A 27,640-nucleotide genomic window follows, 5' to 3' on the forward strand; every position below is an offset into this window, starting at 1 on the left:
CTCCAAGGGGCACCCACATTTCCCACAACTCTTGTCACGACACGAAACGTGTCTGCAGTCTTTAATCAGTACAGATAAAAATACAGATGAGTCTAAGACGTGTTTGGTACAGTCACGAAAGACGAAGTTACCGTGTTCAACACCTGGGCCCTGGGATTTCTGGGGCTTGATTCCTGTTTCTTAGCACTGACCACTGGGCCCAAGTGCTGGGCATTCCACTGCTTTCATCGATCAGCGTACAATTTGTTTTTCAAGAATATGCCCAAAGGGGTCCTCATTCTCTCTCAGCTTGTAAGGGGCCCTTCTCCACAGGGCCTCACCACAGGCCCAGCCTCACGGCCGCAGACCCTTCACTGCCTCCTGCCTGGTGGTCCCACCCATCGCTCAAGTGTGACAGAAATGGGTCCTGATCTGCAGTCACCAATGGTCCTCATCTCCAGGATGGTCCTGGGTTTAGTACTAAAGTCCAGTATTCTGGGAAGAGCCTCGCTCCCCCAAAACCATGATCTGGTTGGTCTCCCTCTGACTGTCTAAGATCAAGGCCCCTTCATCTTAAGTCCGGCAGATTTTCGCACCAAAACCTTTTTGAAAATTCAAGTGGAGCTTTTAATGATGGGGTGGTGGAAGGAGCTGGCGACGTGCTCTGGATTTTTGGTGGGAAGGTGGCAGGAGAACCAGAATCGAGAAGCTTTTCTGCAGAAGCTCTGAAGCCCCTCCCTCTTCTTCGAGAACGGCTGTCAATTTTACTGACATTCAGTGTGGCTCATACTCACCAGGGAGAGAAAGTCCAGGATCCAACAGGTTTTCCTTCTCGGATTCCTCTGATGTGACCAGCAGGGGAATCACGTGGGCTTTCACAGCTGAGCAGCAGGTCACGGGCCAGGCCGCCTGCTCATGCATAAACATCACCGCTAATTGCCTCTTTGTTACCCTAGGCTCTCCTCCAGGGCTGTGGCCACTGGGTCTGGCCCACTCCCCTGCAGGGGAGAGCCTTGCCAGGCGGCACAAGGTCTGCCTCTTCTCAGCCCTTCCTGGGGCTGGCCTGTACCCCAGGCCCCTGGCAGGGCCCGTGGTCTGGCAGCAGCACACGGGGTGGGAGACGCCAAGGGTGCCGTGTGGCTTCCACGCCAGCCTGGCTCCCGGAAGGTGCTCCTGGGACCTCAGCCATGCCTGGAGCCTGGACAGGGGGCTGGTGGGCGAGCTGCTTCTGCTCAGGTCAGGAGCCGGGCCTAGGGCAGAGCTCCCAGGGAGAGTGGGTCACAAATTCATTCCTACGTTTGCCCTGGCCTTGGACAGAGGGGCCACGGAAAGGCCCGTAGAAACATGTCCTTGAGCACATGTGTGCACACGTGTGCCGCCCTCATGTGCAGTGTCAATCATCCCAAGAGGCATGTGGACGGGCAGGTGAGTTCAGGGCCACCAGAGAGCATAGCCCAAGGAGGCCAAGAGCCAGGAAACCTGTGCCAAGAGGAGAGATAAAGAAGGACAGACACCTGAGGAGGCGACCAGACAGACCACGGATGAGAGGGGAGGGCCCGCAGCAGCACTTCCCTGACGCGAGGCCCCGGGGGACCCACCGCGAGGCTCCCTCTTCTCCTGGCATGTTTTCTTCTTTGTTTCCAACATACCGACGATGTCATGCATTGGCCAGGAGCTTGGGGCCAAAGTCACCACACATGTGAGTGGAAAGAGCTAAGCTGCTGAGGGGAACCACAGGGCCTGAGCTGGTCAGGCTCCCACAGGAACACACCTGCCCTTACCTGCCCACCCTCTTCTCTGCCCAGGAGACCTCGAGCTTGGATCTGAGCTGTCCCCCGGTCCCCAAGGGCCCCCGCCAGGAGCACGTTGGCCTCCCTGCGCACCTCGGCCCCACCACCTTGCCGCAGAATCTGACGGTGCGCCAGCTGTGCTGCACAGATAGAAACGGCATGAGGCCACCCCCTCCCGGTGGGGAAAATGTCCCCACTCATAGGCACAGCGGAGTTCTTAACACACATGCACTGATTGCCAGGCTTTTCTGGGGTAAAAGTAAGTAAAATGTCTAGTCAAGGAGCGCTGAAGAAGGGGAGAAACTGCAGCAACTCCCTCCTCCCGGTGCCTGGGTTCTCATCTGACGCCGCCCCCACAGCTGTGATGTCACAACACAAAGTGCAGAGGAGGGCAGCGAGCTCTGCCAGGAAGGCCCTTAGTGTCCACCAGTGAGACGTGAGGAGACCATGTGCTTCCCTGGGCATCTGATGACTCACTTGGAAGGAAGGCTGATCAGGGTGAGGGAGTTTGCTTGTTAGGTAAACGCTTTGGAAATTGTGCCTTTTTATAAGTGTCGGTGTGTATGTGTGTATGCATGGGTGCATGTCTAGGTATGCATGTGTGTGTGCATGTGTGCACATATGGATGTATGTGTGCATGTCTGTGTATGCATGTGTATGTGTTTCTCTGTGCATGTGTGTATGTCTGTGTGTATCTGTGTGTACATGTGTGTTTGTGTGTACAAGTATGTCTATGTATGCATATGTGTATCTGTGTGTATGTGTGTACATACTTGTGTATCCATGTGTATACGTATCTGTACGTGTGTGTATGAATGCATGTCTATATATGCGTGTGTATGTATCTGTGTGTATGTACGTGTGTACATTGTGCATGTCTATGTATGTGCGTACAGATCTGTGTATGTGTATTGCATGTGTGTACATATTTCAGCGTGTATCTGTGTGTGCATGTCTGTGTGTGTGCATGTGTGTATAATTGTATGCATGTGTGTACATATCTGTATGTGTGTATATATCTGTATATGTGTATCTGTGTATGCGTGCATGTTGTGTGTGTATCTGTGTGTATGTGTGTATGCATGTCTATGTGTGTGTGTACCTGTGTGTATGTATATTGCATGTGTCTGTATGTGGGTGCATGTGTATCTGTGTGTGCATGTCTATGTGTGTATGTGTCTCTGTGTGTGCATGTGTGTATCTGTGTGTGCATGTGTGTGTACATATCTGCATGTGTGTATCTGTGTGTGTATGTGTGTGTGGTATGTGTATCTGTGTATTATCTGTGTGAATGTGTGTGCGCATGTGTATGTGGTGTGTATCTTTGTGTATGCATGTGGGTATCTCTGTGTATGTGTGCGTGTTGTGTGTGACTGTGTGCATTATCTGTGTGTGTGCACCTGTGTGAATGTGTGTGTGCGTGTGTGTGCATGTATGTATCTGTGCACACCTGTGTGTACATATCTGTATGTGTGTATCTCTGTGTGTATGTGTGTGTGTGTGTATCATCTCTGTGTGCACCTGTGTGTGTGCATGTGTGTATCTGTGTGTGTGTGTGTAGCACGTCATTCTCTTTGGCTGCTTGCTCACCTGGGACCCCTCGCCTCCTCCTGGCTGAGGATGGAGGTGTGACGAGCCGTAGGAACCAGACTTGGCAGGGACACTTCTGACGTGGTTTCAAAATCTCACGAATAATCTCAAATCAAGAAGATTTCCCACAGCCAGGGAGAAACTGGAAATACTGCAAGAGTAGGGCTTTTCAGGACTTCTGGTCCAGAGGGAACTAGAAGAGCAAAGCGGGACAAGCCCGTATTCATGGTCTCCTGAGTCTCTTGTCCACCCTGCAGACGCTTGGGCACCGGGCCACCATGTCTCACAGTCACCACGCCACTCTCTCCCACTGCACGTGGCACCAACTAGTCCTCTCACAACGGGAGGAGGTTTGAAATGAGACACAGAAGTTCCAGTTCTGTTGCTCACCTTCCAACAATTTCTGTTTAGGAGCCAATTATCTGGCTGCAGCTCCTTAGAAAGCGGGTCCCACTCTTGGGCCAAGTGTGTCCTAGAAGCTCTCGGAGCTCGAGACAGCGCAGCAAACCCATCCAGGCTCAGGGCACTGCTGCAACGGCAGCTGAGCTGTGCTGAGGCCCACCTCCCTCCCTGGGCAGTGGAGGGTCAGGGAGGGAGGCCTCGCCCGTGGGCTCGGGTGACTGAGGCACAGGGGCCGCGGGGCCCAGCGGCAAGGCACGTGATCTCAAGGGTCAGGTGACATCTGAGGCAAAGGCAGTAACTCGAGCCCCGCAGCTGGTGGTCCCCCGCGGCAGCACGAACAATGGCCGGGGGGGTGTGGAGCCCCTGCTCTGTGCGGGGCACCGTGCGAGCGTCCGCACACGTAGGGGTCTGCGGATCCTGGGAGGCAAGGCCCTCCCGAGTCCAGATCCTATCTCAGCTGCCACTGCCATGCGGGCCTCAGGGCCACAGGGGCGGGCAGGCAGTCTGCACATGGATGAAGCACTTCTGAAAAGCCTACTCTCTATATCGGCTTCTTCATGGCTCCTTGTGGTCCTGCACAGGCTTCCACAGACTGGCCTCAGGCAAGGCCTCCTCAAAGTCGAAATCCTAGGTCAGGGCAGTGGCAGGCTGGCCTGGACATCCCACTGCTAATCAGCCTGCAAATGGACCGAGGAGTCGAAACTCTTTTACCAGCAGTCAGATGATGCGTGTCTGGGATGAACTGTTGACACAGTTTGCAGACTCGTTTTTCCAGCGGAGCCTGGAGTTCTGAGTGACATCATGAGCATCTCTGAGGAGCAGAGGCCCAAACGCCGGGCCAGCACACAGCCGAGCTGGGGAGGCAGGAACCTCCGGGTCACCTGGATGCCGGGGGCGGAAGTGAGTCTGTTCTCTTTGCAGAAACCCAGGCTCCTCCTCAGCCTGCGGCTGGCAGCGCCTTGACCTCACAGAAGAGTGGAGTGTGACGGACGCACATGTCCAGGCATCTCATGGGGCAGAGGCCCCTGCAAAGGGACCCACCATACCACCAGCCATCGGCGCATAGAGCCTTCCCAGAGGCAAGCCCAGCCACATGCGTCTGGGGATAAAAGCTCCCTGTGAACACAGGAGCTTACAGTGCTGGGCAAATGGATACTTATGCCTGTTGATTTAAATCCTTTTATGTTTTTCCTGATGCTATGAGATGTCCTGAGTAACTCTGATGCTGGTCTCTTCCCTTTCAGAGGAGGCAGAGCTGGCCTGTTGAGCTCAGTCCAGTCTCTCTGGACCTCGCCCTGTGTCACCACATCTGAGGGAGCCGTTTAACCACAGAGATGTTCTGCTGGCTCCAAGAGTTTCAGACCTGGCCCCCGTAGTGCTGCAGACGCTCATCCCCAGCAAGTCAGCCGGCTCCCCATCACCCCGGTTCACAGACCCACACTCACCCTGAAGTGTTACATTGATCAGGTGAGTTCCAGATAGTCCTGCAGGCGGGGTGTGGAGACAGGGCCCCCTCCTCAGGCCGCAGCCAAGGGGCCATGTGAGCCGAGATGGACGACTGGCACAAGTACATGGACATTACTTTTGATGGTCTCTAAAATAAAGTGCTAATATTCAAGGAGCTAATGTGAGATGGGGGAAGTCAGAGCAACAGACGGTGGATGTGTCACGTCCGAATCACACGCTGCTTCCCTGTGGGTTGTAACACCACACATTTGTCTGCGGTTGGGTCCAGAGGCCTGTGGGGGCTCCTCAGCTCCACGCACCTGCTGCCCGGCGAGCTTTCCCACAGCCAGAGCCCGAGATGAACCAAGAAGGAAAAGCATTCCTGCACCTGGTCAAGGGCTCTGCGGCCCCACACACGCTGGGCGTCAGAAAGCAGAGGCTGCAGGGGACACAGACCGTGCTAACCACCTGACCTGATGGACCTGCTGAGCAAATCCCTGGGCCCCAGGATCTGGCAGGCCAGCCCCACCCCTGTCGTCTGAACCTGGGGCGCCAGCCGTGAGCCCCCTTCCTGCCCACCTGAGGTGCAACGGTCAGGAGTGGGTGCTCAGGGACTCCAGAGATTCATACTCGGGGTCCGGCTCCAAGCACCCTCCTGGAGGAGGGGTTGGATGTAAAGAAGCCCTGGGGCCCTGCCTGAGCTCGTCCGCGCGGGCCCCTCTGCCTGCAGGAGGGACCCCCACGACCTTTGCTCTTTCTGTCCAGCACGTCCCCCGGGCACTCAGGCCCACTCGCTGGCACCCCTGGTGTGCAGACGCCCCTCAGGACTCGAGATACGGCACACCAGCTCCTCTGCAGTGGCTTCTTGCTGGGCTGGCCCCAGAGCCAGTACCCTGTGCTCAACCAGAGGCGTGGGCTCTGGACGGGGCTCTCCCCAGGCTGAAGGTTGGGAGGCCCCAGGGCTGCCACCCACACAGTCTGCCTGCACCCTGGACACAGGCTGGTCCTGAGGACTCTGAGGACAGCTCAGAACCACTTCCCCCTGGAGGGGGGCTGGCCACCACCTTGTCATGAGGCTCAGACCTGAGGTCACCTGGCCCCACAGCAGGTCCTCGGTAGCCCCGGAATGGAGGTCTGGCCATGGGGTTCCACCTCCACAGAAAGGCAGGTAGAGCCACGGCCACAGGGGCCTTCCTGATGCCCAACAGGGGCGTGTCAAGGCCAGAGCCCACGCTGGCCCAGTCGTCCAGCCGCGGCACCTCCACGGCCAGGAGGAAGCCCCAGGCATCGTGAACTGGTTAGTTCAAGGGAGAGGCATTCTTCAGGTCCTCATGATGAACCCACTGTCCCCAAAAAAATCTCTGAGAAAAAAAACACTCGGTCAGTTGCTGGCCCTTCAGCCCAAGGAGCACCCTCGTCCAAGGGCAGGTCCGGGCTTCTGTGATGTCGCAGATGGCTGGAGGCCCGACAGCCAGTGCCTTGTCATCACCACGCAGGCGCAGTCTGTGTCCTACAAAGCGACTGTGTCGTCGCGCTGACTCACTGCTTCTCTAGAGTTCTGACTCAAATGAGCGCTTCTGACACCCCGCATGTGTCAGCCAGCACTTGTTTCCAGCCACCTCTGGAGTCTTCCCAGTCCAGAGGCCCTGACCCCCTCTCTCCCCCCTGGCCTTCGGCTCCTGCACGGGCTTCCTTTCCGGGACTCACGGGACAGCGAGGGGAGCAGCCACGCAGGGGGTGCAGGCTTTAGACCAGCGTGAAAGCCCCTGGTTTCTCTCAGAACACCGTCTCTGGGCTTGGTGTTGGATCCCAGGCCCCAGGGAAACGCGTTTACCAGTCATGTCTGGAGTGGCAGGCCAGCGGGGCACTCAGCCCCCACTTCTTCTCCAAGCCTGTTTCCCTACAGGAAAGGGGACCTGCCACAAGCGCTGAGACCACGTGGGGCCATGCGATGCAGCCGGAGGTTTCCCATGCATCTGTCAGGCTCTGGAAGCACCACCAAGCCTGTGAATTAGAGTCCTTTATTTCAGCCACTTTGGGTTGTCTGTGCATTTTCTTTTGTCAAAAGGAATATCCTTTGCCCTCATTTTTATTGTGTCCTGATGAAATAGCAGCTTCACAAAAGCAAATAAGTGTCAGAGCAACGTGCATGCCGAACCAGAATGGGGAAGACAGAAGGTCTATGCAGAGAAGTCCATGCTGCACGGCAGGTGAGCACCGAGGTGACTTCAAACACGGCCCTTCCAATGGCAGAAGCACAATGTATTCACTGCAAACACAGGAGGCAACCTTAGACAGAAGAGTCACCCGGAGCTTATTGTTCCTCAGATGATTCATAAATAAAGTTGGCCTTTGGTTAAAAAAAAAAAAAGACCAAGCCAAGAATGAAAAAAGAAAAAAATACATACCTGTATTAAACTACAAACTCACTTTCCCCACGTGGGGTGCTCAGATCCTGCCCCACAAACCTCCCAGGCCGCGTCTGGCGTGAGGTCCACACACTCCAGCCGCCCTGACCCCTGTCGACAGGGTCATTCATCTCCATGTTTTCTTCTCCCTTCATTGTTCTGCTCCTTCCAACTGTGGTTTTAAAGATTCCATGACTGGCCAAGCAGGTCCTTAAAACCAAGCATGAAAATTTCAGTGAAATTAGTTGACATCACCACTGAACTTCATTCATCCAGATAGATATTTGTGTTATTAAATCTTTGTTTTTACTGAACTCTGATAGAAGATTTGAAGTCTATAAAAGATGTCAGATAATGGGATTTTATCTGAAGATATGACAACTCCATTAAAATATTTAAACAATTAATAAAACTTTCAAGGAAAAAATGTGACCAAAAATAAGTATATTTTGAAGAAAAAGTAAGATTCTGCCAAAAGTAGAAGCTTCAGCACACATTTTTGTTGTCTTTTCCTTATATATATATTTTTTCCCCTTTTTTTTTAAACACTGCCAATTAGATGGGTTTAAAATTCAACAAGGCACTTTTTTTATTCAAAGGAGACCATTTTAGTTTGAAGAGGAGCGAATTGAAGGCAGAAATTCCTCCCTGCTGTGCCCGATCAGCTATTGATTAGGGGAGGGTTGCTGACCTAAACCATCTCCAGATAATAGGCTGCAGGCTCACGGAGCACATTAGTTGTAGGAGACCCAAAGCCGCCCTTTTGTGGAGAACCAAAGGCTCTGGTCTCTCTGGAGGAAAAGAAATGTTAATTGAAAAATTCCTCAAATAGGTGAAGGCTCTGAAACTGGTTTACAGAAAGGTGTGAAGCCACAATCAGGGGGCAGGGAAGAAAGGGCCGTGCCCGGGGCGGGCGTGCTCTCTGATGCTGCTGGTTAATCTCCCATTCACAGGGGCCTTTCAGCAAGGCCTGCGACAGCTGGACCTGCTGGCCGGGTCCGGATTAATTGGTCCCTCAACAGGGAAAGTAAAACAAAGAGACTTCCTACTGGATGCCAAGGACTGAATCTGACTATTTACATAAATAATCAATGCACACCCGTCTCCTCTTCTGTCCGTTAAGGACCTTAGACAAACAGACACGTTGCCACTGTCACAGCTTCTTGGGGATCCTCATGTGGGAAAGCAACCCCAGGCCCACCAGGCATCTGCACACGACCCCTGCCACCGAGGAGGGGCATGTCTGTGTGGACAGGAGGCCAAGGGCGACAAGGAGCCTGGCGAGCAGCTAGACGAGGCTCCTACCTAGAACCCAGGCTCCGCTCCTGCCATCCATGCAGGCCAGGGTTCAGCATCCCGCCCACCCCTCCTCTGACACTCACCCTGTCCACACCACTAGCCAGGCTTGGTGGAAGAACTGCCTCACCACAAAGCCACCCAACAAAGCGCCGACGTGCCAGGCAAGGCCTTGGCGCTGGTGGTGGAGACCTTCCCAGTTCCCAGCACCCCAGGGAGACACAGGCAGGCTCTGTAGGCGTCAGAAGCAGGAGCAGTTTCCCCGAAGACGACGGGGCAGCGGGAGGGTGACTAGGGCAGCTCCCACCTGCTGCCAGGACCCCTGGGCCCCTAGCATGCACAGTAATTGCTCAGCACCCTACACAGGAAGCAGCCGGACAGACCAAGGCTGGAGCAGACTCAGCATCTGGCTGTCAAATGTCGTCCAGAGCATTGTGGGGTGTGCGGCCAAGTCCAGAGCCTCGAAGGCCCACCCAGAAATCTACCCCTGCCCCTCACCAAGTGGAGATGGGCCCTTGACGTGTAGTATCGGTCCTGCCAAAATTAAATGAAGTGTACAGTACACGTTTGGGAGTTTAAGCAATTAAATTAATTAATTGAATTAAATAATTTGAATCTTTCCCTTCTCGCTAACCAGGAGAGGAGATGATGGCTGAAACTAGTGTGTGCTGTGCCCCTCCCCCAACCTCCAGCATCGTCAGTGACTGAAGGGGACACACTGTGACTGAAGGGGTCGCGCAGTGACTGAAGAGGACGCACAGTGAGTGAAGGGGAGACCCAGTGACTGAAGGGGACATGCAGTGACTGAAGGGGACGCACAGTGAGTGAAGGGGAGACCCAGTGACTGAAGGGGACACGCAGTGACTGAAGGGGACGTGCAGTGACTGAAGGGGACGTGCAGTGAGTGAAGGTGACACAGTGACTGAAGGGGACACGCAGTGACTGAAGGGGAGACCCAGTGACTGAAGGGGACGCGCAGTGACTGAAGGGGACATGCAGTGAGTGAAGGGGACACGCAGTGACTGAAGGGGATGCACAGTGAGTGAAGGGGAGACCCAGTGACTGAAGAGGACGCGCAGTGACTGAAGGGGACATGCAGTGAGTGAAGGGGACATGCAGTGAGTGAAGGGGACACGCAGTGAGTGAAGGGGACGCACAGTGACTGAAGGGGACACGCAGTGACTGAAGGGAACGTGCAGTGACTGAAGGGGACGCGCAGTGACTGAAGGGGACGTGCAGTGACTGAAGGGGACGCGCAGTGACTGAAGGGGATGTGCAGTGACTGAAGGGGACATGCAGTGACTGAAGGGGACACGCAGTGACTGAAGGGGAGACCCAGTGACTGAAGAGGATGCGCAGTGACTGAAGGGGACATGCAGTGAGTGAAGGGGACACGCAGTGAGTGAAGGGGACACGCAATGACTGAAGGGGACGCGCAGTGACTGAAGGGGAGTCCCAGTGACTGAAGGGGACGCGCAGTGACTGAAGGGGACATGCAGTGAGTGAAGGGGACACGCAGTGAGTGAAGGGGACACGCAGTGACTGAAGGGGAGACCCAGTGACTGAAGGGGACGTGCAGTGACTGAAGGAGACGCGCAGTGACTGAAGGGGACATGCAGTGACTGAAGGGGACACGCAGTGACTGAAGGGGAGACCCAGTGACTGAAGAGGACGTGCAGTGACTGAAGGGGACGCACAGTGAGTGAAGGGGACACGCAGTGACTGAAGGGGACACGCAGTGACTGAAGGGGAGACCCAGTGACTGAAGGGGACACGCAGTGACTGAAGGGGATGCACAGTGAGTGAAGGGGAGACCCAGTGACTGAAGGGGACACGCAGTGACTGAAGGGGACGCACAGTGAGTGAAGGGGACATGCAGTGACTGAAGGGGAGACCCAGTGACTGAAGGGGATGCGCAGTGACTGAAGGGGACATGCAGTGACTGAAGGGGACACGCAGTGACTGAAGGGGACGCACAGTGAGTGAAGGGGAGACCCAGTGACTGAAGGGGACACGCAGTGACTGAAGGGGAGACCCAGTGACTGAAGGGGACGCGCAGTGACTGAAGGGGACGCGCAGTGACTGAAGGGGAGACCCAGTGACTGAAGGGGACACGCAGTGACTGAAGGGGACGTGCAGTGACTGAAGGGGACGTGCAGTGAGTGAAGGTGACACAGTGACTGAAGGGGAGACCCAGTGACTGAAGGGGATGTGCAGTGACTGAAGGGGACGTGCAGTGACTGAAGGGGACGTGCAGTGAGTGAAGGGGATGCGCAGTGACTGAAGGGGAGACCCAGTGACTGAAGGGGACACGCAGTGACTGAAGGGGAGACCCAGTGAGTGAAGGGGAGACCCAGTGAGTGAAGGGGACACCCAGGGACTGAAGGGGACACCCAGTGACTGAAGGGGAGACCCAGTGACTGAAGGGGACGTGCAGTGACTGAAGGGGAGACCCAGTGACTGAAGGGGATGCACAGTGACTGAAGGGGAGACCCAGTGACTGAAGGGGAGACCCAGTGACTGAAGGGGACACACTGTGACTGAAGGGGAGACCCAGTGACTGAAGGGGACACGCAGTGACTGAAGGGAAGACCCAGTGACTGAAGGGGACGCACAGTGACTGAAGGGGACATGCAGTGACTGAAGGGGAGACCCAGTGACTGAAGGGGACGCGCAGTGACTGAAGGGGACACGCAGTGACTGAAGGGGACATGCAATGAGTGAAGGGGACGCGCAGTGACTGAAGGGGACATGCAATGAGTGAAGGGGACGTGCAGTGACTGAAGGGGACGCGCAGTGAGTGAAGGGGACGCGCAGTGACTGAAGGGGACACGCAGTGACTGAAGGGGACACGCAGTGAGTGAAGGGGACACGCAGTGACTGAAGGGGAGACCCAGTGACTGAAGGGGACGCGCAGTGACTGAAGGGGACGCGCAGTGACTGAAGGGGAGACCCAGTGACTGAAGGGGACGCGCAGTGACTGAAGGGGACGCGCAGTGACTGAAGGGGACACAGTGAGTGAACCTAGTTCAGCCCTGTGAGAAAAGTGTGGGGAGGACCCTGCACATGGCTCCGCCAGGTGTGGGCGAGGCAGCTGACAGGAGAGCCCGTCTAAGGCGGAAAGGGCCACGGGGACTCTGGTCCTGCCAAGAGCAAGATTCTCAGGCCTGAGCAGAGTGGTCTGGAGCCTGGGGGACAGACAGCTGCCTCAGCTCCATGAGAGCCGCGGGAGAGGTCTCATCTGCTTCCAGTGGGCTGGACCTCCAGGGGGTGCTTACATGCGCCCCGTTGCATGTTTTCAGGTTCAGGACTTCTCCCTGGGGGCAGAGGATCAGCACAGGGGCCTGGCCCGGGTGAGTTCACGCTGCGCCGTGCACGCTGGGTCTCGGGTTCCTTGGTCAGGGACTTCTCAGAGCTGCCAGACAGGCAGGGAGGGGCTGGAGCTACCAGGAAAGGATCACATCCTGCAGCAACAGCTGAGGGGTGGGCATGGCCCTGACTGCAGATGGGATTGGAGCTGCCCAGACAGCACCTCGGGCTGGAGGGAGACCACGGGAGGCCACTCTGGACGTCTGGCCAGTTGGCTCCACCCACTCAGCCTGGACTAGGGGGTCTTCCTCTCAGGGTCCTTCCCGCCACCACTGCCATCCTCAGACCAGGCTCCTGGCCACGGCCTGGCCTTCCCAGCGTGAGAGCCCTGCTCCGGGAGAGGGGGGAAGGCCGCGGCTCCCTGCCCCTGTGGCCTCAGGACGGGCTCCTCACGGTCCTCTCTCCGCCGGTCCTTCTGCTCTAAGGGGTCTGGGATTTTTGAACCATCAAAGAGGAGGACAGAGAAGAAAATTCTTCGTAAACTCTCGGTGATGCAAGTCCCTCAGAAGCAGCCCCGGACAGAGTCCTCCAGGAAGCAACGGGCCAGCAGAGGCTGAAGACGGAGGCCAGAACCGACTGAGCCCCACATGGGCCCAGCGCCTGCAGCAGCCTCTGCCTCTGAGGCAGCAGGAGCGGGTGGCGCAGGAGGCACCCAGGAGCCTCTTGGGGAAACACTGATATGCGAGGTCAGAGGAGCTCTCTACGAGAAAAACACGAAATTCCAGGTGTTGTAAAGAGAACCCAGTCGTAACAAATGTACTCATAACAACAAAAGAGACCTAGAACAGAAATGCCCAACAAAAGTGGGTGGGATAAAGAAGCATAGAACCTCTGCTTGATAGCCGACTCCGTCTGAAGGGAATTCACGCCAGCAGCAGCAGCCATCCAGCCTGGTGTCTGGCCTGGCTCAGGGCCTGGACCATCTCTGCCTTCTTGGACTGTTCTCCTCTTTAGGCCAAAGACTTTAATTTTCTGAGAGACACGATCACTTTGACAAGTGAGGAAAGAAACTGACTGTCTCCCCAGAAAAGCTTGCAAGCTCCTGCTATGTTGACCCCCGTTTTGAGAGTTCACAGCAGCAGGGAAACCCAAGCCCAGGGACCCCACAGCCTCTGGGTTCCTTGGGGACACAGCCAGCGTCAGTCAGTGGCATCTGGTCCTTTCAGACCATGGACGTCCTCACCCCCCACTCTGTCGATCTCAATACAAGTGGAGCCCCAGGCCCAGAACCCTGGTCCCACCAGACCCTGAGCGTCAGTGTGAAGAATTGTCTGTCCCAGTGATTCTGGCCCCAGAACTAGGGAGGAAGAGGGAGATGGTGACCCCAGCCCCCCTCCCCGGAAATTTCCCACTGGATTCTCAGGTCCTCCCAGAAAGAGAAGAGAACAGGAATGGCCACTCCGGACACATGGGGGTCACCCTCGGAGTTCCGCGACAAAGCACCAGACTCCGTGGGAAGAGCATAGCTTTCCCTGAGACACAACCAAGCAGCGCCCAGGCCCCACGATTTCCACACCCACCTCCAAGCACGACGGGCCACGCTTCTGAGAAGCCATGTTGTCACGGGGATTCAGAGTCTCAGGCGTGTTCTAAAATAGCAGTTCACAGTAGGAAACAGGAGTGAATGATGAACACACATTTTCATAGTCCTACTTGAAAGTAAGTAATAAAATATGAATAGAAATGAATATGTATCAACTTTGGAAAAATTTTAAGTATCTATATTTATTATTAGCAAGAATATAGGACATATACATTGTCAAACGCTGCTAGGAAAAATGCACAAGTTCCCGTTTTGGAGGACAATAAAACAATGCAATGCTGCTGTAAACCATTAATTCCACTTCCTAAAATGTATCTCAAAGAAATTATGTTTTTTTACAACAACGTTTATACCAGGACATTCTTTATGATTTTATTTAGTAATATTAATAAACAGACAGGATATTAATAACCAACAAAAGGGGATTAGATAAAATTTGTAAAACATCTGTATAAAAGAATACTCTGTAGACTTTATAAAATCCTACTTTCAGTTCAGTTCAGTTCAGTCTCTCAGTCATGTTTGACCCTTTGCGACCTTTGTAGCACTCCAGGCCTCCCTGTCCATCACCAACTCCCGGAGTTTACCCAAATTCGTGTTCATCGAGTCGGTGATGCCATCCAGCCATCGCATCCTCTGTTGTCCCTTTCTACTCCTGCCCCCAATCCTTCCCAGCATCAGGGTCTTTTCCAATAAGTCAGTTCTTTGAATCAGGTGGCCAAAGTATTCGGGTTTCAGCTTCAGTCCTTCCAATGAACATCCAGGACTGATCTCCTTTAGGATGGACTGGTTGGATCTTCTTGCAGTCCAAGGGACTCTCAAGAGTCTTCTCCAACACCACAGTTCAAAAGCATCAATTCTTTGGTGCTCAGCTTTCGTCACAGTCCAACTCTCACATCCATACGTGACCACTGGAAAAATCATAGCCTTGACTAGGTGAACCTTTGTTGGCAAAGTAATGTCTCTGCTTTTTAATGTGCTGTCTAGGTTGGTCATAACTTTCCTTCCAAGGAGTAAGTGTCTTTTAATTTCATGGCTGCAGTCACCATCTGCACTGATTTTGGAGCCCAGAAAAATAAAGTCTGACACTATTTCCACTGTTTCCCCAACTATTTCCCATGAAGTGATGGGACCAGATGCCATGATCTTAGTTTTCTGAATGTTGAGCTTTAAGCCAGCTTTTTCACTCTCCTCTCTCACTTTCATCAAGAGGTTCTTTTGTTCTTCTTCACTTTCTGCCATAAGGGTGGTGTCATCTGCATATCTGAGGTTATTGATATTTCTCTTGGCAATCTTGATTCCAGATTGTGCTTCTTCCAGCCCAGCGTTTCTCATGATGTACTCTGCATGTAAGTTAAATAAGTAGGTTGACAATATACAGCCTGGATGTACTCCTTTTCCTATTTGGAACCAGTCTGTTGTTCCAGTCCAGTTCTAACTGTTGCTTCCTGATCTGCATACAGGTTTCTTAAGAGACAGGTCAGATGGTCTGGTATTCCCATCTCTTTCAGAATTTTCCACAGTTTATTGTGATCCACACAGTCAAAGGCTTTGGCATAGTCAATAAAGCAGAAAGAGATGTTTTTCTGGGACTTTCTTGCTTTTTCGACTTTAGAAAAGAGTTAGTGATGTGAGATGTGCTTACACTAGCTTGAAAGCTCATTGTATTGCAGTGTGTATGGTGACACAACTTGGAATTTATTGGGAAGGTGAATTTACATTATGCAGGTTTTTTGCCACAATAATTGGCTGCAAAAGTGGACAACCCCAATTTTGATGAAAATTTATGTAACATGAATGGAGCCTGCTTGCTTCTCACTCTCCTTTTTACATTGATCTGAAGTTTCTCTTCTTTCCAATGAACATGTGTTGCCTTTCTGAACAGGAATAAAGGGAAACTAGTTTTTTCATGTTCGTACATTTACCCTCACTTTTCTACTCCTGGAAAATTAGCCTAAGGAAATAAATTGAGCTCTAGAAAAGATTATTTTCAAAACAAATTCATGGCAGCATTACTGTAAGACTAAATAATTTTACTACTTCAAATATTAAAATAAATATTTTTAAGAGAAAATGTTTAAAAGTTTATCAAGTCAGTGGAATATTATACAAGCAAGATAATACTTGATGGGCAGAGAAGCGCTTACGTCATAACATAAAGCAAAACATCAAGATATAAAATCATAATCCTGTAAATACCTTAAAATGATACATAATCTATAAGCAATAAACGTGCATGGGAAAAAAGACCGAAAGAACAGCACCACCACGTGACCAGGCCAGCGTGTGGGCAGCAGCACAGCAACTGTTCCCCACTGGCCTCTGTTTCTAAGTGAGCGGCAGTTAATTTTGATTTGAAACAAGCCATACTTTTTGTTTTTAACTGTAAAAACCTATCTGGGCTTCCTTCCTCGAGGAGAGAAGCTTTCTCTGCCTGGGTGAGGATTCAGCATCTGCCCACTCCGCACCGTCCAGGGCGGAAGCCTGAGGACCTGCCCAGCTCACACAGCCCCCGGGTCCCCGCGTGGGGAGGACACACTGGACAAACCTCCCGAGCGGTCCACTGACTGTGGACCGTGGATGTGAGCTCAAAGGGTCTCTCGACTCGTTTCTCAAAGTTTTTGAAACCTGGGTTTTGTGAGGCATGTTGTGATGTGTCCACATGTCCTCACACAACACGGGCCCACACACCAGCCGCTCCGGCCTGCGCAGCGCTGCACACACGTGGCGGCGGGCACACACCAAGCCCCGCGGAGCCACACCGCCCCCTCAGGAGGCCTCCGAGTTGGGTGCCCACCACCCCCTGCCCGGACTTTCTGGGGGTCCTGAACACCAGCAGCAGGCAGCGGGGAGACCAGGCTGCAGGGAGACCAGGCTGCAGGCCCGTAACAGAGGCCAGAGATAACGGGGCAAAGGTTTATCTGGTGATGAAAACAGCCGACTGCGCACAACAGGGTGGGAGACAATGTATCAACCCAAACACAGGAGGCTTTTACATTTTCGCATTTGGAACAGGCTGACATCAATTATTTAAACACAAATTGAATTAACAAAATATTCAACATATGTTCTCTCTGAACTCTGCTAAACCTGATGGGACACCCAGAACAGGTCCAGGGGTCAGCCTGCGGGAGCGGGGAGGGGGCGGGCGAGCAAACCCGAGGGGCTGAACGCGGGCGGGGCCTGAGCTTCCCACTCCCCCAGGGCGGCGATTAATGCTGCCACCAAATGTGTGCCGTACCTGACCCTGATCTCATCAAATCCTGCTGCCACCATCTGCTGTTTTTAATTCCTCTGCAATATTTGTGTTTGCTGCCTCCCTCCGACAAAGGCGGGGCGGGGAGGCCCTTCCCTGCGGGCGGTGGGAGCGGGTTGGCTGGCCAGCCCCGGCCAGAAGGCATCTGTTGCTCATCGCCCGCAGCATCTGCTACTATTTCTCACTTTCCCCACTCGCTGTGGGATACGATTTCTCCCAAAGGTGGCCTCTCCACGCTCACTGTCAATCCCATCATTGTCGGCCGCGTTCCCACGGTGCGGCCCGTTGCCATGCTGCCGGCCTGTGCTCACTGGCTGTCTGTAATCCAAGATATTGTGGCTCTGCCATTAACCCTTTTCGTCCGCATCAAGACATTCAATTAAGCCCTGCAGGAGGAGCAGATTGAGAGGGAGGGCCGTCGGGTGGGAGGGACAGCCCACTTCCAGGGAAGTTTACAAGGACACCAGTGACAGTAGCCAGTGGGCGCTGTCAAAACAGCACTCACTGTCAGAGAAACAGAGATGCTTTCTGACAGGCAGCTTTCTGCTCTCTCACGTTTTAATTTAAGATGCTGTGAAAGGAGGCCTTGTTTTCCTCCTGGTCCTGATGCACCACTGAGCCCTGTGATAAGACGTGTGTGGGGATGCTGTTATGTGTCTGCTCTGTAAGCGCCTCCTGCTAATGGTGTACAGCCTGGCGCTCGCGGTGCCCCAGGCTGTCAGCTCTCATGTCCTTCTGTCCAACCCCGCACATCGGCGGCTTCCGCGGGGACCCATCCTTCCTTCCCTCTGCCTGTCTGGGCGACAAGGACAGCAGGCTGTCTGTGGGCCCCCACGCTCTCCCCTCTGCTCCGCCCCATGTCCCCAGCGTGGCGTGAGCTCGTCCAGCCTGAGACGCTGCTGCCACCCCAGGGCCCTGTCGCCTCCACCCATGTGGGCCTTTGGTTTAGGCTGCAGGTTCCCGTAGGAATCAGATTTGTAAAGAACTGAGCAAGAATAGATTTCCTTAAGTTAAAGCATTTTTAATGTTCCTAAGTACTACCACACTGAGTGTCAGCTCAGTGATTCTGGATTCTCTATGTTTGCGAATAACTGGCACTTTGTAAAGAGAGGGGCGTGCCCAGCGTAGGTGCCTGTAAGGGATGGAGCAGGGTCGGGAAACGCATCTGACCCCAGCTTACTCCTCAAAGTCCTTGACTGCAAACATGGATGAGAAAAAAACAAATCCACAGAATTCAGGGAGATTGCAGCAGGTTAGATCACACGGAACAGTAAACAGGAATGTAGCTGTCCTCTGACAAAGTGATCTGGGTGTTCTCAGACTGTCTTACAGATGCATGAGACGGCAGGAATGCCCCTCGAGGGTCTGGGCTATGTTGCCCTGTGTGGCTCCATTTCCAAGAGTGGCTTCTGCCTGTGCCCCAGTCCAGGCTCCCCAGGAGCCCCCAGCCTGGAGCCAGTGTGTCCCGCGGGCGCGCAAGGAAACTGTGCAGTGGGGGGGGAGGGGGTCCCTCCCAGGTGAGAAGCCACCTTTACAAGTTGGGTGGTTTACCTCTCAAACCCAGGTGCGTCGTCATCCCTTCTTCTGTTACTAGTTACAAAGTGCCCGATCTCCACTGGCATCTCATTGCCACTGAGAGACTGGCTGAGCCCAGGAGTGTCTCGGTCTCTGGGAAGGACACTCCCTGGGCCTGCGGACTCGCAGATCCTGCGCTCCCTGCCCACCTTGCTCCTGTCTTGGTGATGCCGCATGTCTTCTGGACAGAAAAGAACAGAGAAGTCAAATACGAATTCCCAGGAAAGATGGCATTTGGGGCCACACGGCCTGACTGCCATGTGCGCCCGAGTCCTGGCCTGACTCTGCCATCTCCACACTGCCTGAGACTGCCGCGCCGCCCTGTGCTGGGCGGGAACCTCGGGCAGCCTGTGTGGGGTCCGTGGTCGGGGCTCGTCGGCGGGCGTCCAGCTGCCCGGCACACAGCAGGTTTCAGGGCCGGGGCCTGCAGGCGGGGCTGGGGCTGCGGCGGCCGTGCAGGGACACAGCACAGCTGCCCGTCCTTCTGTGAGGCCGCATTCACCCGACCCAGACTGGAGGGGCCAAGTCCTACTTCTGGGAGCCCTGACTGCACCTGCAGGCTCCCTGAAGCCCTGGGGGGCGGGGGGCACACGCTCCACCCCGAGTCAGGTCGAGCTGAGGTCACTGTGGCCAACGGCAAGTAGGACAAGCGAGGGGTGGGAGCTGGGAGGGGAGGGCCGGCTTCCTCCTCTCGGGCTTGACGCTGCCCTGGCCCTGGGCCCTGCCCGCCTGGGGGCCTCACCGGAGCCTGGGGGCCCCAGCGCGCTGAACACTTGCGGTCTCTGTCAGCTTTCTTACTGCTCACACCCCCAACCTCCCCCTACTCCCTGCCACTCCCACCCCCCTTCCCCTCTCCCTTTATTCACACACTCGCTAACTCACACTCACATGCACTCTCTCCTCTAGTGTTGATTCTGGGGGGCAGCCAACCCCCCAGACCTGGGCTCAGGCCTTCCCACTGCAGAGCACATCCCCAGGCACCTCCTCCCACCCGTCACTCCTTCTCACCTTTAACTGCCCGGATGTCTTTTCCCTTCGGCCCCCAGAGGGGGAGGGAAGAGGTGGGGTGCAGAGGATGAGAAAGGGGGCCCGGGAGGTTCTGAGCCCACTCCCTGCCTGCCCTGGCCACCAGTCCCCAAGTCAGACCCGCACTAGTGACCCTGGTGCAAAAGGGCTGCTGCACAGCCTCTCAGGCACCCCACGCCCCTGCCATCCATCGAGTGGACGGGACCGTGGCTGGGGTCATGGGCTGGGGACGTGGCCGTCAGCCTCTAAGCCTGGAGGGGAGGAGATGCTTGTAGCTGACGCAGGAAGGCAGCCTCTGTCACACTACCAGGGGTCAGAGGGGCTCGTCCTCCACCAGGCTCTAGACAGGCCCCAGTCCCGTCTCCCACTTTACATTGGCCACTAAACGCCCTTGGCTGGACCCGCGGTGGGAGGCCAACTGCCCCTCACCCACAAACACAGATTCCCTATTACAGTCAGGCCTCAGGAGATACAGGCCAAGCCCAAACCCAGACCAGAATCTGGCCTCTGACTCAAGCTTTGCTTCTCACCCAAAAGACAGACTCCTCCCTTGAAGTTGGGAGTGACTTAGTCACAGGGGCTCAGATGGCTCTTGACGGGGCAGCTAGCGGGGAACAGAGGCAGGATCACCACACCATACTACCGCCTCTGGTGCAAACATTCACAGGCACTCACGCTCGGGAGGGGCGGCCACACTGAGACTCCCAGTTACGACTTTGAGATGCCTGTTTGTCGGGGGCCGGGGAAGCGGCCACGGCTGTTGCAGAGTCTTGGAGCTTCACCTTTCTACTCTGGGAGTTGCCTGTCCTGGGTGCTATGCAGGCAGATTCTGTTCACCTTTGCTTTTCTAAGACCCTCTCGTGATGGAGCAGCAGCTTTGCCAGAGTCACCCCTGAGCCACAGAACCCACAGCGTGTCACACCCTCCCCTGGGGGAACCACGCTGCCCACCGCAGGTGGGACACTCGGACAGGGCTCCATGAGGACCCTGGACAACCACTCACCCCAAGGCCTGGTCTGCGGACCGTGGGCCTTTTGCATTTTCCTTAAAGGCTTATCTAAAGAAAAATGATTCTTATTTACTTATCTTTTTAAATGTTCTTGCTGAGCATACTTTACTTTTAAGAAAACAGCTCAGAGAATCATAAACCCAAAGGCTCAGAGAACAGCCCTAGGACCGGCGCTCCTCGGGCAGTGGGCAGGCCAACCGCGTGCCCGGAACTGCAGAAGGTTCAGGGTGCCCGAGGGGCCAGGGCGACCCCGATGAGGATGCACAAACCACATCTGACTCTCGGCTAGACTCTGTGCCGTGTGTCGAAATGACGCCACCCGTCCCAGGGCCCCTCAAGGTGTGGAGGGGGACTACTTCATGAGACCAACGTTGAATGGGAGAAGCTGAGCCCAGAGAATGGGTGAATTTCCTCAGACTGTACGCAGAGCCACTTAACTGAGTCTGGAAGGAAATCCTTGGTTGCCATGACACCCTGGGGCTTTCCTCTCTGAGCTCAATTCTTTTTAATTAAAAGCCTCACAGCTCCTCCCACGGCAGCAAGGCCTGTGCTCTGACCCTCTTTCCAGACGGGGTTGCACAGACGCTCAGGTGAAAGGGGAAGAAAGGAACAGGCCTGGAGGCAGGCCTGGCAGTGCTCAGTCCCAGGAGGAAACGCAGGGAGCTTCTTGGACCAACAGTCACCGATGATCGCTCTTTGCTTCAAATAAAATTAAAACGAAACTGAAGCCAACAGGCCCTGCCTGGATCGGGACCAGATGACAGCTTGTTCCTGCAGCTGAGCTGGGCCTGCTGTCCACACGCCGTCTCTGTTTCTCTCCCGGGCTTCCTGCTCCCAGAGCCGCATCGGTCCTGACTCACCAAGGACACCTCTCATCTGGAAAATAAGACGATGGCACTAAGAAGCAAAAGTATTTGTCTGGGGGAGAGCATGTGGAACACCTCCTGTGTGACCCTCCGCCCTCTCCAGGTTGGTGTAACTGGGGCCCTCGGGGGTAAGACGTGTCCAGCAGGAGAAGTTGCTTCACGATGAGTCCAGGGCCCATGTCATCCACGTAGGTGGGGACACGTTCCCTGCGCCCCCCACCATAGGACCCACAGGCCCTCCGTTTAGGCCACGCCCGAGAGGACAAGGACCCCAGAGGCTCTGGTCCCACCCAGCAGTCCTCCAGGCACAGGGCAAGCGTGTGAGCAGCAGGGACTTTCAGCTCGGCGCCAGCCCGGCTGCGGCCAGAAGCGCCGGGAGACACTGGCTCCCCCTCCCCTGCCAGGAGAGGTGCGGGGTGTCCTCACTGTGCGGCTCGGAGGTCCTGTCCAGCCGGCCGTCGAGCGCATGAGCCATGGCGTCTGCACTAGGAAGGCCTCACGAGCCGCTTGCCACCCTGGAGGCTATCCAGGGGCTGCTGCTTGAGCTGAGCGAGCTCAGCGGCCTTGGCAGCCAGCAGGGCTCCAGGGCTGGGGCGGAGGGCCCTTCCCCGGGAGGGACGGCTGTGACCCAGGGACAGGCCGGTCTGCCGCGAGAGGGAGGCCTCAACCCGGGACTGGACTGTTGGGAGACGTCGGATGGGGTGGGAGGCCAGCCCCGCAGCAGGCCAGGGGGCCCTCAGTGGGGGGCTCCCGGGGAAGCCGCTGCACCCGGGAAGCTTGTGCTGCACGGCCAAGAGGCTCTCAGATCTGGCCCCGTTACCATGAAGCTGGACCCCACCGGTGGGGCGGGTGTTCACTGTGGGGAAAGCCGGGACTACCTACCACGGTCCTCTTGAGCACCCGAAGAGGCCTTCCTGTCCCCACCAACCAGGAAGCAGACACACCAGCAGAGGCCGAGCGTCGCTGGAGGGGGCCCGTGGGGAGGTGCGGCCCAGCCCCCGGTGACAACAAACCGCAACACGTGACAGACACATGTAACAAACACGCACGTTTAAGATGGCCTTTCTGCAGCCTTTGTCCACCCCGGTGATGCTGCTAGCTTCATCATTAGTCAGCTCATTGATCAGTTTAGCATGTGTATCAGAGTCTCTATTAAAATGACCACTTGACCCTAAACAGACTTCTTGGAAGTTGGCATATACAGCTCAAGACCACCAGCCCTTCGAGGGGCAAGTTTAAGCTGCCACAAAAGACGATTCAGAGGAAGGAAATACGGGCGGTCATGTAGACTCACTCCCACGTTGGATCAGGCCCCAGGAGCTGAGTGAGACCTCCCCTTGCTCAGAGCGCCCTCGGCCTGGCTCTCTGCCATCAGATCCACAGGACCCAACCCAAGGACAGAAACAAATCAGCCTAACACTAAGAGCCACCAGAATGTAAACCTCTCAATGCTGGCATGGCAGTCCACCTTCCGACTGACTGTTCTCACGGGGACGAAGGCACCAGGGAATGCAGAGATCCCGTCCATGTGACTAGCAGCCTTCGAGTAAGTGGGAAGCAGGAACTCAGGCTCTCAGTGTGACCCTGAGAAGCACCACTCTGCCCAAGGTGAAGATTTGCCTCCTTTGGCCGGTATGCTCTTTGTAAGACACTGCCAGATTCTTAGCTGAAATTTCCAAGAGAACCAAAGTGTAGTCTCCCCTGTTTGCCGATGAGATTCTGATGCAAGAAAACTGCAGAGCGGGGCCAGCTTCCAGCCTCCCCAGCCCTGGCTCTCAGCCGGCGTCAGGAGCAGAACCGTGACCAGCGAGGGGCGTGTGGGGACCACCATCATCTGGTGGGGAGGGCAGGCGGCCGGCCAGGACCTGCCCTTGCCCAGTGGACGACGCTGGGCTAATGCTTCTAGGAAGGAAGCTCAGTGGAAACAGCACGGCCCGCCACACAGGCCCCAGGAGACAGGGAGTTAAACAAGGATGGCGCATGTCTCACAAAGCCAGCTATTGTTCTGCTGTACCTGACAGAGGTCGTCAATCCTATAAATCTGATACAGAGAAAATCCGATGCAAATACAAATTCAGTTCTTTACATTTCTAAACTTATTGACCATGTATAAATTCAATAGCACATTCAATGTGCCAGGAATGTGCTAGAAGCAGAGGAAAGAGATGACAGACACGTCAACTCCAGTGAAGATTGCAGACTGGAGAGGAGACAGACCCCAGAGGAGTAGCATCTTCCTGGAGGAGGTGCTGTGATATGGGCCCTGAAGGATGAGTGGACGTTCTCCTTGAGGCGTGAGGTGTACTCAGCATCACTGTGGATGGAGGGAAAGGGGAGGACAGGCCAGGTGGACGTGGCTTCATCCTGCAGCCAGTAGGTCGTGACGCACCTGACAGGAGATGGCCCGCCCAGCACGGCGGGTGGACTTCTACTTGGATTTTCCCAGGAAAAGCAACGCACAAGTGTAATTGCTGTGGGAAAATCCACTCTAGAAGTGTTGACACCAACGTGCCAGTAAGAGACACTCCAAGTATCACCTACTGTTCCTTTTGAAATCACATTAATTTTCTTAAAACATTCTGCTTTAACATTTCTTAAAACCTTTACCTGCTTCTACAATACCTGAAATAGTAAACTGCTTTTTCTTAAATATATATTTTATGTCAAGCTATTTAGCTTTTCACTTATTTGCCGCAGTCTTCCTCCAACTAACAGACCTAATGAGATTTGGCTAAATTCCCTTTGAATGAATCCTCAAGCACACGTGGGCAGATATATAGACCTGTAGGACCGCCCCGCTCCTGCCCTGGGGCACAAACACCAGGTAGGAGGGGAGCGTATGCGGTACAGAAGCGGGGGGTCCACCAGCGGCTCCCAGGAGGCCTCAGGAGGGGCCGGCAGGCTGAGCGCTGCTCCTGAGAGGCCGAGAAGGCCTCCCGCCCCGTCTCTGACTCTGTGCCCCCCCGCCCCCGCCCCCCACGACTGCCCTCGGCTCGGGCGGCTCCGGACCAAGGCCAACCTGCCCCTGGGCCCCAGGAGGCACCTCTGGAGCCTGGCCTCCTCCCGCAGAGCTGAAGGCCTCCCTGCAGCTCCATCAGTGCACAGGGTGTGGACACACCATGAGACTGAAGTCACATCTCTACACAGCCTAGCAGGAGGGCACCTCCAGTATGCATCTCCCCATGGAGGGCACTCAGTCCCCCAGCATTTATTAAGCACCTATTATATGCCGGCATTTCAGGGAACACTGAAGATAAAACACAAAGAATAAATAAGCCTCCAAGGAGGTATCATCTTCTCACAGGGAGGGGCTCAGGGCCAGAAGAACCTCGTCAGGATGAAGGGGGTGGGCCACACGGGCCTCCACGCATGTGAACTGGGCCGTCCCCCAGGACAGATGGACCAAGAGGCCCTGGGGTGTGAACTGGGGTCTTCCTGGGCCTTGAGCCTGAGATCCCAGGAGGCGCACTGTAAAGGCAGGAGCAGGAAGCTTCAGGGTCAGGAGTCCAGCGGCTCCCAGCGAGGTTGGCAGGAAGGGTCCCAGGGGGGAGCAGCTCGGGGGCTCAGCCCCCAGGACACTCTTCGCTCAGAGTCTGGCTGGCAGGGCCCTCGGAAAGTCGGGTCCTTCCAGGAAGTGGGGGCTGACCCGAGCCCGGGATGTCTGAGGAGCAAAGGCTGGGGGCGCCCAGCGTTCTGAGCGGCCCTCCGTCCCCACACTCAGTCTCTCCGTCTCTGACTGTCTCTGCTTCTCCCTGTCTCTCTCTGTCTCTCCCTGTCTCTCTCTATTTCCCTGTCTCTCTATCTCTCTCTGTCTCTGTCTCTCCCTGTCTCTCTCCCTGTCTCCCTATCTCTCTGTCTCTCCCTGTCTCTGTCTCTCTCTATCTCTCTGTCTCTCGATCCCTCTCTATCTCTCTATCTCCCTATCTCCCTATCTCTCTCTGTCTTCCTGTCTCTCCCTGACTCTCTGTCTCTCCCTGTCTCTCTGTCTCTCTCTATCTCTCTGCCTCCATCTCTGTCTCTCTCTGTCCCTCTATCTCACTTTGTCTCTTTCTCTCTGTTTCTCTCTATCTCCCTGTCTCTCTCTGTCTCTCCCTGTCTCTGCCTCTCCCTGTCTCTGCTTCTCCCTGTATCTCTCTGTCTCCCTGTCTCTCCCTGTCTCTCTGTCTCTCCCTGTCTCTCTCTGTCTCTCTCTGTCTCTCTGTCTCTATCTCTCCCTCTCTATCTCTCCCTCTCTCTCTGTCTCTCCCTGTCTCTGTCTCTCCCTGTCTCTGCCTCTCTCTAGCTCTCTGTCTCTCTCTATCTCTCTTTGTCTCCCTCTGTCTCTCCCTGTATCTCTGTCTCTCCCTGTCTCTCCCTATCTCTGTCGCTCCACCACAGGACAGACATCACTAGATGCAGGCTATTGTCATGGCTCAGCCGTGTGTCCTGGCACCGACCTTGACCAGGGTTTCTCGTCTGTGACTTCCCACCTTCTCTGTGAGTTTGCCCTGAGGACGGACACACGGGCCGTCTAAAGGCTTTGCTGGGTGAACGAGGCGCCTGTGACCCCCGGCACCGCTCGGCACCCTCTTCTGGAGCTGCTCCTCGTAGGACAGGGTCAGAGCAGAAGCTCCGCAGAGCTCGGCAGGCTCCACGCCCAAGGAGAGCCCAGCGCCCTCTCGGGTCCTGCCGAGGCGGCGGAAGGGGCCAGGTCCGCGCAGCCACCCTGGGCGAGCCGGCCTCCTGAGCGGGACGGGCCGCCGGGCAGCTGACGCCGTGCCCTGAGCTTCCAGTGCCCTGCCAGCCCTGGGTCCTGACCCTCGCTGCTCCTTGCTGTCCGCCCCACACCCTTAAAAGTAACAGGCAGCCTCACGACGCGAACAACTTGCTCCCTAGAAATAGACCAGCTGCTTCGGAGAAGAAACTTCTGAAGCCCAAGTTAAGCCCGGCGCCTAAAATACCTCCCCTTGTGTTACGATAAATCACGGCCCAGTCCTGCCAGAGCTGCACGCGCCTCTGCCACCTGTCACCGCGCCCCGCCCCACCCCCAGCTCTGGGGTCAGCTTTCTGTTCTGGGCCATTTTCTCCCGAAATGAAGCTTCAGAGAAGGCCCTCAGGATCGTGGCCAGATTTAGCAAATAAAAGTGCAGGACGTACAATTAAATGTGAGTTTAAGATACACAGTGAATTTTTTAGCATAGCTTCATCCCATGCAATATTTGGGTCACACTTTATAGTAATAAAATTTCTAGTCCATCTGAAATTCAGGTTTAGCTGAGCCTCCTGTTTCTACCTGGGAGCGCTACCCTGCGAGGCCTTTACAGATTCTCAGCGTCCTGGGGTCCCACCTGCAGGTGAGGGTGGGCGCAGGGATCTCACAAGGTTCCAGGTCCCGAAGACACTGCGTTCCTTCTATAGTAAACGGCAAGCGGCGCAGTGTGGGAGATGGCTCACGCCAGGAAGGTCTGCTGTCCACATCGGCAGGACCCAGGCCAGGAAGTGAGGGCCAGCCCGCTGAGCAACAGGCGTTACAGCCTGCTCTTTGTCACTAGGCTCGAGGAAGCCGGGGCCAGGAGTGGCCAGGCCAGCCCCCGCCCTCCCCCCGCCGAGACCACAGGCCACTCAGGGCGCTGCCTCCACACCCAGAGCCTTGGGGCTGCAGATGGCTGCCCTTGCTTCCTGCCCTCTGTGGGCCCAGCAGCTGCCTGTCAGCTTCCCTCCCGACACAGCAACGAGCCGCGTGTTTGCAGGCAGAATCGGCCCCCAGGTCCCAGGCCAGTGCCTGTGCCGCTCCGTCCAGCGTCTGCTGGCTCACCCTCATGTCGTGACACAAGGGCCCCGTTGCTTCCAGTGCGACGCTTGGCTCGTCCACTAGACCCTGCCAGGCAGGGGTCAACTCGGTGTTCCCGGCGGGGAGGGGGAGGCAGCTACCCTAGAGTGACCATGAATCAGACCCAGGCTGGGCGGGCGTCCCCAGGGTCCACAAGACTATCTGCTGGGCAGTCACTCAGGAAGCCACTCGGAGTGACCGTCCATGCTTTTCACTTTCACTGCTCTATTCCAGGGCGGCCGCCCTGGAATAATTAGAGGAAGAAGGTGAGCTAAA

General features: G+C 55.5%; 1 long non-coding RNA gene across 1 annotated transcript; it reads right to left on the reverse strand.

Annotated features, from left to right (window-relative positions):
- Positions 1–18,087: 18,087 nt before the first annotated feature.
- On the reverse strand, positions 18,088–27,081 carry LOC145520393 (uncharacterized). The gene is made up of 2 exons (XR_014064446.1): positions 26,883–27,081; positions 18,088–21,565 (listed from the first exon to the last, which is right to left on the reverse strand). It is a non-coding gene; the product is annotated as an uncharacterized LOC145520393 (long non-coding RNA).
- Between the last annotated feature and the right edge of the window lie 559 nt (positions 27,082–27,640).

Source organism: Giraffa tippelskirchi, chromosome 9 (genome assembly GCF_054371585.1).
Source record: "Giraffa tippelskirchi isolate mGirTip1 chromosome 9, T2T-mGirTip1v1.2.pri, whole genome shotgun sequence".
NCBI classification, from domain to species: Eukaryota; Metazoa; Chordata; class Mammalia; order Artiodactyla; family Giraffidae; genus Giraffa; species Giraffa tippelskirchi.